The following is a 12,520-nucleotide window of genomic DNA, read 5'->3' as shown; positions in this document are numbered from 1 at the left end:
TTTTCTAGCATCTGAATTATTGAAAACTAGGAGAATGGAGTCGGTATAGTTCTGTATGAAACCAGCACCAGCTTTCTGGGGTAAGATTTGTGGTGGTCAGTGCATACAGAATTGTGCTTTCATAAAGCCAAGTTTAAGAAGTTCAGTAACATTTTTACTTTGCGCTGATTATTCAATCTATTTGCCCATTTGCACCACACACACCCACATACCACACACACGCACACACATTCTCAAGACAATTGATGCATAAAAAAAGTATTACTATAAATGAGATAGCAACAAAGATTTATCTGTATTATATACAATATTATGAAATCATTAATGTATTCTGCAAGTTCCTAGCCAAGCCCTGTAGCATTGTTTATTGCATAACAAGAGGCCAGCCTTTAATGAATCAGAAACACAACACGCCACAAAGTAAGACTTAGAGGAAATGAATTTGCAGAACATAGTCTTCACATGCTCTAGACGGTATACGTCACTTACCTGTGAACATGAAATTGAAGAAGCCAGAAGAAACAATGGACTCCACTGTGGAGAGTCAAAAAGTTTTCTAACCCATTCCAACTTCAGTTTTCATCATTGTAAAGCACTGAACAGAATTCAAGCTTTTTCGAGAACACTATCTATTTGCTTAAGGGTCAATGCCCTGAAGGCCAGCCTAAGCAGAGTTCAGTGACATCTGAGGAAAGGTTGAACACCCTCAAAATAATAACCCCAAACACAGAGTGCACTTGGGAATCCCTCTGAGGGTGTCAACAGGCTTTGCAAAGTGTTGATTCAGCTTCGAAGGAGAGGTGAGACGCCAGCAGGGGGTGCCCAGCAAGAACACTGTGATTCTGGCCATGTCCAACTAACTCTTCTGTTTATAGGCCATTATTTTTGAAGAGTTGCTTGAAAACATAACAAGGCAGAAAAAAATACCTTAAAGCTTTTCCTCCTCAATTTAAAAGATCACTCTTGGAAAATCTTTAGGTTGCAGGCGCTGATATTCCTGCCCCAGCCCCAGAGTTTCATGGAGACAGATAACCTCAAAGCACACCTGAAACAGCCTTTTGCTCAAAACTCTGAGTGCTCAGATGACCCTTGCACCCTGGTCTGAACAGTCAATAACCTCAGGCTCTACCCACCAGATGAAGCCCTGTGTAAGTAAAGATTAATGATTTTTTTAAAAGGTCCAAATGAACAGAAAACCAAGTCAAATCAACACATATAGCTTCTCCAACAGCTTTGTGCTGCCACCCACATCCATTCCTCTCTCTTCTTGTTGGTCCTTCCATCTTCTCAAATGCTCTTATTTCTTCTTTCTCTCCCTACCTGAGTGAACCCTTTCCTAAACACTCCTCGCTATGGCCTTCAGCAATGAATAGTAAATACCCAACATTGGTCATCACTTTATTGGGTACCTGACTCAGTTGAAGAGTTTAACTTGTACCACCTTATTTGGACTTCTCAGTAACCGTAGGAGTTAGGTGCTGTCATTGTTCTTCCCATTTTATAGTAGAGGAAACTGAAGCTCAGAGAGGTGAAATAATCCACCCAAGGTCTTACAACTAGTAGGTCGAGAACCTGTGCTCCTGACCACTCTAAGCTAACCCTCTTCCACCCCATGCTCTGAAATGCCGTGGACGGACCAATGCTTCCCAGTTTGCAGAAAGCAAGATCAAATTAAATGATAAGATCACATTTTCTCAACTTAAAATTTTTTGGCCATAAGTTTCTCTTTGAAATTCAGCTTCCACTACTGTTTGTCTCTACTGGAATCTATATACAAGATTTCGATAGTTTGTGATTTAGCCCCAAATTTTGTGTTATTATATTTAGATGTTAAAATCTCAATATATCAAGGTCAGCAAAGGCAAGAAAGATTTCTTGATGTTCCCCTATCTAAACTGGTTTGAGAATCCCTGGGGTAGGTTGACTTCTGAGACAATGCAAATATAATAATATTGGGTTTGGCACCAATTAGGACCCAGGAGAAAAAACTCGACACAAAAACCAAAAAGGCAGCACAGCTGTGGGATTGTACCTTTGATTGGGGGAAGATTCTCAATAGGATTTTGCTAACTTTGTTGTGGTGAAATTGTTGACAATAGCCAAAGGCTGAAAATGCTCAGGAGAAAACTGAGCAGAGCTTCTCACTGGTCCTACTGTCCTAAGACCTGCCTTTGTGGGGCATATAGACCAGGAGGAAGATAGAGCCTGGAGTTTTAGAGCAGGAAACAACATTGCAGATACTTCATCCACCCCTCAGCTTATAGATGAGAAGTGAGGACAGAACAGTGACCCCTCCAGAGGCTAATGGCATCTTCCTTTGCTCCTTCAACTCTGGCCCCTTGACAGGGTTGGCCCAGGCAGAGTGAATACCGTGTTAATCATTCCTATTTTGTTCCAGTAGTAGGTGTGTTTTCTTTATGGTTTATAGTCTGAAAGCAGGTAAGGTCGTGTTCCCTGCTGTCCTCCAGTTAAAACATCAACTACTGTTTGAGTGCTTACTATTTGCCAAACACTGTTCTATCCTCTGAGTTACAGGAATGAGCAAAACAGATGAGAATCCCTGTCCTCAGGAACCTTATATTCTGGTGGGGGGAGGAGCTAGACAGTAAAAAAATAAAACATATATGTCAGATGGTGATAAATGCTATGGAGGAAAACATTGCAGGAAAGGGATGTGATAGGGAGCATGAGTATGTGTGAATGTGTGTATGTGTGCGTGTGGCAGACAGGGGAGGGGACAGAGAGTGTTGCCATTTTAAATCAGGTGGTTGGAGAAGATGACATGTAAGGAATGACCTGGGATAAGGAAGAAAGTACGTGAGTATCTGGGAAAACAGCAAATGCAAAATCCCTGAAGCAGGGGCACACCTGGTAAGTTTAAGGAACCACAAGAAGTCCGTGTAGCTAGAGTAGAATAAGCGGGCAGAGCAGTAGCAGGTGGTATCAGTATGGTGGAAGGAGGGCAGTGGTTCTCAGGCTGTGGCCACTAGACTAGCGGCAGCAGCATCACCTTTTGGAACTGGAAAATCTGGGTCCTACCCAGACCGACCGAATCAGAAACTCTGCGGACAGCCCCCAGCATGCTGAAGCTTGAGAACCTCTATTGTAGAGCCTTGGAGGTCACTGTAGACCAATTTGGACCATGTTTCAAAATCATACACCAAAATGCCTCAGGGAAGGCCCCAAACCATGAAGACAGAATTCAACCAACAGTTTAAAAAATTATATTGAGGATCATTGTGGGCACTCACTGTGGAAGAAAGAAAAGAAGTTACCATTACTTTCATTCCTTGAACCATTTAAGAACAAATTACTGAACATCTATTTGCAAGACACCATGTCAGGTGTTATGCTGATTTCCAACTTGTAAACATTAAGTTAGTGTCCCTGAGAATGTTCAAATCTTAAAGGGAAGATAAGGCTCCACATAAAAAGCAATTAAGGAAAACAAAAAAAGACGCAACAACATCAAATGTCAAAATGTTCAAAGCGTCTCAAGTATTTAAAATGTGACACATCAGTGGGGACAGGAATCATCAGAGAAAGAGTGTCAGAAGAGGGGAAATTTGAGTTATGTCTCAAAGTAGGAGAAGGACCAGGTCAGAAATAAAGCGTGAGCAAGGTTATAGAACACATGCAGGCAGCATTGAGAAGGACCAGATGTCTCCTGAGAGGAGAGACTAGAAAACGGTGTTTTGTTTCTTGGCAACAGTGCCATCTAGTTTGCTTAAATAGGGAAAGACTGGCAAAGAAGGATTTTGATTCCAGCAGGATGCATTGCAGCCAGTCTAAGACTGGAACTTCAGTCCAGGGAAACTTGCACATGTACAACAATGATGGGCTCTTTTGTTTGGTTATTACCACTTTGAAAATCAATATAAATTGCAAAAAGCCAACTTGAATCAGTTAACACATAACTGGCTATATTTTTGTGGTATGGAGATTAATAGAGAGAAAAATGGCTAGATTAGGGCACCCTTGGGTAGCTCTGTGTTTTTAAAGCCAACTGTGTGGAAGTGTACAATTTCTGTTTTTTCTTTTTTCTTTTTTTTGGCTGTGCCATGCAGCTTGCAGGACCTTGGTTCCCCGACCAGGCATCGAACATGTGCCCCATGCAGGGGAAGTGTGGAGTCCTGACCACTGGACCGCCAGGTAATTCCCCGGAAGGGTAAAATTTCTGTAGTTTAGTTCATTACAGAGGGAGGCAGAATGGTACTGTGAAAAAAGCACAGGTTTATGGAGCCACAAGAACTGGGCTGGTATTCTGGTTCTGCCACTTACTTGCGATGTGATTTAGTTAAGGTAATGAGACTTGTTAATGATACTTGGACTCCTATGAAGTCCAATGGGTCTTGAGTGAAGGAAAATTGGTGGCAGGGGAAGGTGCTCTGCTCCACAAGTCACTCAGGGGCCCAGGCTGACAGAGGTGCTGATATCCTCAACATGTGGCTTTCAAGGTCTCCTTGTACATTGGCATCTAGCCATCACACAAGGGAAGAGAAAATATGGAACATTATGTGTGGACAGTTTCACAGCCAAAGCTGAAAATAACATCCATCACTTCCACTGCATTCCACTAGCCAGGACTCTGTCACATGGTCACATCTACCTGTCAGAGAGACTGGGAGATGAGGTCTAGCTGTGAGCACAGGAGATTTGGTTAAAAGCTAGCCAATCTCAAGAGATGGGCTTTGGAATCACAATGATTTGAGTTCACACACTAGCCAAGTGACTTTGGGCAGGTTATTTAATCTCCATTGGCCTTAGTTTCTTCATCTGTAAAATGGGAGTGATGTATAGGGTGATGAAGCCTGTCTGAACTTCCCTGTGCCATAGATCCTGAGCAAATATGCTGCACGTGGGAAAGAAAGTGTTTTGGATCTGGAGGCAGAGTAGTTTCTCCTCCAGCATGGGTATCACCAAGTTGATCTGACTCCTAGAGACAATGCCCTAAGATTAGGAAATTTTTGTTTAGAGTCTAAGATTTTAGTCTATCTGGATGGCACGTGGATGTACACACCAACATCCCCCAAGCCACCGATTAGACATCCTCCTTAATCACATCCTACAGCTGGCTCTGCCATGAAAAATATACGTTTAAAAAAAATTTTTAATGAAGTTTCTCGATCCCATTTTGTCTAGTCAAGGGTGCCCATGATGAGGTATCAATAGTCGTGAAGTAGAAGCCCTTCCCAAGAAGTCAATGAGATCTATGGCTGTGTGGGGATTATTGGAGATCAGTGTGGTAGGATAACACTGTGAACCAGTAATCCATGGATTTTTCCTCTTCTACTTTCTTTTATCCGGTGACTCACCCCCAGGCAGGAAGGGAGGTGAAACTTCTATCTATCTAAATTAGTATATTCCTAATTTTGTTTTATAGATGTGTAAAAAAGACTAGAAGAAAATACATGAAAATATAAGTGATTATCTGTAGGTTATAAAAATGTGAAGGTGGGTGAGTTTTATTTTCTGCCTTGTGCTTTTCTGTGTCTGCTAAATTGGATACAATAAGAGAAAACGATCTCTTTCTGTAATATGCAGGTTATTACATAAAAAGAATAAAGTTCATGACAAACGGTAATGCCTAAAAGGATGCTTCATAAAATTTATACTAATAAGGATTTTTTTTAATATATCTAGAGACTCTGGGCACTCTCCAAATACTAGCTGCAGTTCAGTCTTTGCTTTGCTTCCCTAAAGACTTTACCCTCTGCAGAAAAGATAGGGCCTTCATCTGGACATCACAGGCAAGGTTTCTGTGGATTCTAGGTCTTTGTCTTCATTGCAATGTTGGTTTATCCTAACGTAGACCAGCCAGTGTGGTGGTGTTTGAAGCTCCTAATCAGTGGTATGGCCCAATGGTCCCGAACGTGGAGGTAGCCCCAACTCCCTCCAGACCTCTGCCCCTGACCCCACTTCTCCCACAAGCTGGTTCTAATCTGAACAGCCCTTGCGATCCCCTTTGGCCCCGTGGACAGTCTGTCCCAACCTCGTGCCATGAATGGCCTTGGCTCCTGGAACTCCTCCAGGCCCTACCTGTTTGACCATTTAGAGTAAAAGACGTGACACATACAACCCTTCATGATGGGCTTCAAATCATGCTTCCTTTAAGATGATCGTGGGAACCAAAGTTAAAAGTAGTGAGTTGAGGGCTTCCCAGGTGGCGCAGTGGTTGAGAGTCCGCCTGCCGGTGCAGGGGACACGGGTTCGTGCCCCGCTCCGGGAAGATCCCACATGCCGCGGAGCGGCTGGGCCCGTGAGCCATGGCCGCTGGGCCTGCGCGTCCGGAGCCTGTGCTCCGCAACAGGAGGGGCCACAGCAGTGAGAGGCCCGCGTACCGCAAAAAAAAAAAAAAAAAAAAAGTAGTGAGTTGAGTAGCCTCAACATATTTTTAGATGCTTTATGCTCCCCCTTTAGAATTAACAATACCAAATAAGACTGTTTAATCACACTCTTAGCAAGTTGTAGCTTACAATTATCTGAATGAAATATTTTGAACTCCACAGCTACTTATCTTCTTCAGCACTCAGTACTTGGTCAGAATTTCTATTTTTGTTTTCCTCTCTGATGAGGAAAACCAGCACAAAAATATACACACAGTTGCACACACAGTTATAAAAATTATACACATTTTTATACATCATTGCACACACAGTTATAAAAATTATGAGGGAACATCAATAATTGGAGAAGGGAGAGGAATAGGTGAAATTAATAAAGAAGAAGAAAATCAAAGAGACTCCTGATACAGAATAAAATTCATTAACAGGTGGTTGTGTCTTTGTAGCTGAGTCATCATTTGAACTGTCAAATGAATGCATTTCTCACTGGAGAGGGGCAGGCCTGCCTGAGGCCTTGGATGGATTGGCTTTGCTTGTCTCAGCTTCACGTGGGACACCTCCATTCTTAAAGTGATCTATCAGTCCTGGAAACATTCTTTTGCTGGGGTGGAAGAGGAGGCGGTAAGACGTGGGTGGTTGTTCATCATCAGTCACAAGTTCACAGTAATCCATGCCATGTGGTTATAAATAGGGTGTGAGAGGTTATCTACTGCTCCCTAGCTTAAAGCAAGGCAATCTATTCTTAACTCAACATACATTGGCAACAAGGAACCCGTCTTACCAAATCAGTCCGTCATGCCTTTGGCCAGCAATCCAATAGCCACATGTGACCAAGATCCAGTTCTCTACATAAGCTTGTCAATCCAGGTGGATGTTGGTAAACTAGTACTTTTAGCTTTGGGGAGAAAGAGGGAAGACAGACACATTATTTTTATTGCTATGTTGCAAATGGCTGTTGAGGGCTCCTCATTGCCACTCTTACTAACTCTAGGCAATGGCTTACGACACCAGGGAACTTAGCTTGTGAAACAGTGCTGTAAAGCTGTGAGCTATCTAGACCTCATTCACTCATTCATGGCTTCTCGCTGACACTTGTCCAGGCGCATGTTTGAGAATGTCAAAATTTTAAATAGCAATGATTAAGAGTGATTAAATAGGGGCCCCTGATCATGAGCATCAAACCTCAAACTGACATACAGCAAAATAGAGGACTTGCAGCCAAGTTCAACTTGCATGCAACTCTGACGGAGGAGTAGAGGCAGCTGTCCTAATACTAGAGACTCTCTTCCCATTTAGCCCAGGGGTTTCAGCAGACCTCGTGTCAGAGTCCATCCTCCTCTCTCCCGGGATGCAGTCAGGCATCCTTCCCTTTAGACTACAGCCCATCCCACACTAGCTGGTTTGCCACATCCTCACTTCTTTATAGGGTATGGAAGGGTGGTTGCTTGCATTCTCAGGAATTCATTTCAGGATCTCACATGGTCCTTATGGGCATATTCTTTCTTTCTTTTTTTTAAATTTATGTATTTATTTTGGCTGCGTTGGGTGTTTGTTGCTGCATGTGGACTTTCTCTAGTTGCAGCGAGGGGGGCTACTCTTCATGGCGGTGCGCAGGCTTCTCATCGCGGTGGCTTCTCTTTGTTGCCGAGCACGGGCTCTAGGCGCGGGCTTCAGTAGTTGTGGTGCGTGGACTCTAGAGCTCAGGCTCAGTAGTTGTGGCACACGGGCTTAGTTGCTCTGTGGCATGTAGGATCTTCCCAGACCAGGGCTCAAACCCGTGTCCCCTGCACTGGCAGAAGGATTCTTAACCATTGTGCCACCAGGGAAGTCCCCTTATGGGCATATTCTAAGGACAGTCACTAGTTCTTGTTCTTCCTCTGGACTGTTGTATATGCCTTTATTTTTAATATAAATGAATGTGTGTATATGGGTGTGTGTGCACATGCATGGCAAGCAGAAACAAAACTCACAATGTATCATATTCTAAGTTATGGTATTTCCCTCTAAGTCAGAATTTAAGAAATTTTGTCTGGGGGACTTCCCTAGTGGCACAGTGGTTAAGAATCCGTCTGCCAGTGCAGGGGACACAGGTTCGAGCCCTGGTCTGGGAAGATCCCACATGCCTCGGAGCAACTAAGCCCATGCGCCACAACTAGTGAGCGTGCACTCTAGAGCCTGTGAGCCACAATTACTGAGCCTGCGTGCCACAACTACTGAAGCCTGCACCTAGAGCCCGTGCTCCACAACAAGAGAAGCTACCGCAATGAAAAGCCCGCGCACCGCAACGAAGAGTAGCCCCCGCTCACCACAACTAGAGAAAGCCTGTGCACAGCAACGAAGACCCAATGCAGCCTAAATAAATAAATAAAACCTCATTTAGACAACAACAAAAAAAGAAAGAAATTATGTCTGGTGATCATGAGGTGATGACATACTAAAAAATGAAGAGCCATATACTGAGGGCAGCAGGGTGGAGAGATAGAGTCTGGGTCCTGATGATATACTTGAACCACTGAACCAACCCTGAAACCAAATACCTCCATATTTCATGTACGGTGAAATCACTGCTCTTATTATTTAAGCCACCATTACCAGGATATTCTTTCATAGGCAGCTAGGTATATGCTAACAGAAACTCTTTACATTCCTAGAAAGCTCCAGAAATTAAATTGCATTATTACTTTTCAAGGAGGGACACAGGTACAAAATTTTATACATTCTGAAGATTTCATCATAGAGAATTCAGAAAATGGCACAAGAAAATAAGTAAGAAAAAAAAGGAAGTGACAACTCAACTAAGTGACTCTGCAATGATTCATCTCAAATCTTCATTCCAACAACTTCTCGTGGCCACTCTGAGTGATTCCCCCACCTAAGTGATTACTGACTTCCCTCTCTTCCTTCAGCCTGATTCCTGATGTGTCACTGCCAGCTCAGATCCACTGGTAAAACATTAAGCTCTGCTCTTCTCCGTACTTCTACTTCCCGGAACCCTTTCTTCTCATCAGCCTTGTAAAATACCTATACCTGATACAGTCAACCATCCAAGGTGACAATCTGTCCATAACCTCACTGAGAAGGCCCCAGTGCAAATAAATGCTGCTGTGACTTACTCAAAGCCTAGATTAGCCACATCTTGGCATGACCTTGAGATTGAGCTGGTTTCTCCAACCTCTGCTAAGATTTCTACAACTACTTAGAGCCTGAAAAAATAATCAATTGTGCTCAAACTGGTTGCTGTAAGTAGCTCACAGTTAAGGAAGCTGTGCTGAAGGGTTTGGTGGCCAGTGAGGCATGGTTGTGGCTTTATATCAGTGAGATCATAGGCAAGCCTGGTATTATTGACTATAATGTTTAAGGACCAGTCTTTAACACTTGATTATATTTGGTTTATTATTTGAGTGTTCTTGGACCATGTGTGATCAGACTGGTATCTGAATAAAATAACATAACGTATGATAAAAAATACTTACACCTTTTTCATGCATGAAACCCCATTTATCAATTCTAATATTTCCTACGATATCCTAAGTTTCAGAACATTCATATTTAGCTTTTATAATAAGGCTAAAATTCACAGCAATACTTAAGTTTATACATCTTTCCTCATAATTTCCAACATTGCTTCTCAATTATCACCTTCAAATCTATAAGCCCCTGAACTACTTATAACTCCCAACACTGAGAAACCACTTCCTCTTGTCTTTACCCTCCTGCTGGATTCACATTTTTCAACTTCCCCTTGCAAGGGCCTGCAGCTGTGTTTTTTGACACAGGTGTTAGATTTTGTCATAACTCCAATGACCTTTGCTCTCATTTTTATTTTACTCACATCATCATAACATTTCTGATAAATCCCTCTTTATAAACCTATGGCCTTTTGAACTTTTTAAACAATCTAATGGGTTTAAAAGGGGAAAGGTGGGGCAAGGGATAAATTAGGAGTTTGGGATTAACATATACACACTATATATAAAATAAATAACCAACAAGGACCTACTGTATAGCACAGGGAACTATAGTCAAAATTTTGTAATAACCTATAAGGGAAAAGAATCTGTAAATGAATATTTGTATATATATAAATCACTTTGCTGCATACCTGAAATTAACACAACATTGTAAATCAACTTCAATTGTAAATATCTCAATAAAAAAAAACCTTTTTTTTAATCTAATGGGTTTAGCTTCTCTCCTTCATGGTAATTCCTAGTTCATCTTGAGCGTAAAGAAGATTCCTCTCTTGCCCTTGGCTCATCTTGGCATTCAGTTCCTTCATCCCAGAGCAGTCTTTGAACAAAGTACATCATACTCCTGACACATATGAGGGGAAAGGGAAAGTAGGGGTTTACTCCCATTGCTGTAATGTGGACAGGTGCCCAAGAAATACTTAATACTGTTACCCCTTGGGAAAAATCACAATAGGACTGCTTCTGATCCCTAATCCACTCAATCTTTTATTTATTCATTCAACAAATATTCATTTATCAATGACTATTAGCTTAGCATCTCGATAGGCATTATGGATAGAGATGATGAGCAAAACAGGTGTGGTCAAAAAAAAAAAAAAAAAACAGGTGTGGTCTCATGAAGTTTATAATCCAAAGGAGAACCAATAGTAAATAATCACACAAGCATAGAAATGATGATAAAGGTCATAAAGTCTATTAAGGAAATGTTCAAGAGGCTATGGGAGAGTTGAGAAGAGGGATTTAACTTAGATTGAGGATTTGGAGGAGGCTGGCCTGAGAAAGAGAGGGTGAAGGGATTGGCCAGGAAAAGAGTAGAAAGAAGAGGACAACAGTTAGGGGAAAATAGTTCATACAAAAGCCCTACGTCAGGAGAGAGCCTGTAGATTTGAATGACTAAAAGGACCCCACTGTGGCTGGAGAGTGATGAGAAAGGGAGAGAGTGGCAAGGCCTGTGGCTGGACAGGTGGGTGGAAGGCTAATCACACAGGACCTTGAAAGCCACACTCACGAGTTACGATTCAGCAGAAGAGTAATGGGATCTGATTTTCATTATTAAACATTCACTCATGGCAGGGTGAGTTGAAGGGGGCAAGCATGGAAGCAGAGAAACAGGTAGAAGGCTATGGAGTAAAACAGGCAAAATATGATATGGCAGCTTATCTTATGATGCTAATAGTGGAGTTGTCAAGAACTGGCCACTTTCAAGAAATATATATAGGGTTAATTATTACTTATTAATTATCAAAATTAATAGAATTTGTGGGTCAAGAGGAGTGGAGAGTCAAGGATGACTCCAAAATTTCTAGAATAAATGAATAGATGGATAGAACTGTCATTTACTAAGATGGGGAAGAACTGAGGAGAAAAATAATTGTAAGTGTAAGAACTAAGTGTTCAGTTTTTTATAAGTTTATTTTGAGATATTGTGAGATATTAAGGACAACTGTGAGTAGCAGTTGGGTCTGGAATTCAGCAAATAACCATGGACTGGAGATGTTAATTTTGGAGTCTTTGGAGTACCTGCAGTATTTATGAGTTTGGAAGAATATAAAATCCCCTTGGGCTTCCCTGGTGGCACAGTGGTTGAGAGTCCGCCTGCCGATGCAGGGGACATGGGTTCGTGCCCCAGTCCGGGAAGATCCCACATGCCGCGGAGCGGCTAGGCCCATGAGCCATGGCCGCTGAGCCTGTGCGTCTGGAGCCTGTGCTCCGCAGTGGGAGAGGCCACAACATTGAGAGGCCCGCGTACCAAAAAAAAAAAAAAAAAAAAATTCTCCTTGGAGAGTATAGAATGAAAAAAAATTTTTACAATTGATCCCTGAAGGACTCCATCATTTAAGGTTGGGCCAAAGGAGACTAAAAACTGACTTCTAGAAATGTTGATTAAAAACCAGAAGGGTCTGTAGTAGTGGATTCTGTAAACTAAGTTTTTCAGATAATCAAGCATCTTTTCAGCATATCAGAGAATCAGAAATTGAGCCAGAAAAAAAAGATCCTGCCATTATCCTCTATAATCATCAAAGAAGAAAGTATGTTAGGCTGCAAAAGTTGTTTTTTTCGCTGTTAACATTTGGCTGCTTATTATTCCAGTCCTTTTCTGTGCACTTAAAATTGATATGCATTTAAAAATAAACTTTACAAATATACACCGTATTTAATTTTATATCATCCTTTTCCACAGCACTGTAACAGTTTCCTATGTTA

General features: G+C 41.9%; 1 pseudogene; it reads left to right on the top strand.

Moving 5' to 3' along the window:
• The first annotated feature begins 9,406 nt into the window (after window positions 1–9,406).
• Window positions 9,407–10,196, top strand: LOC111172982 (ATP synthase F(0) complex subunit g, mitochondrial pseudogene; annotated as a pseudogene).
• Window positions 10,197–12,520: the final 2,324 nt, after the last annotated feature.

Source organism: Delphinapterus leucas, chromosome 8 (assembly GCF_059928025.1).
Source record: "Delphinapterus leucas isolate spDelLeu-1000000601 "Yukka" chromosome 8, BTC_Dleu_Yukka2, whole genome shotgun sequence".
Classification (NCBI taxonomy): Eukaryota; Metazoa; Chordata; class Mammalia; order Artiodactyla; family Monodontidae; genus Delphinapterus; species Delphinapterus leucas.
Note: the sequence above shows the minus strand (reverse complement) of the source record. Positions and strands in the feature narration are given on the sequence as shown.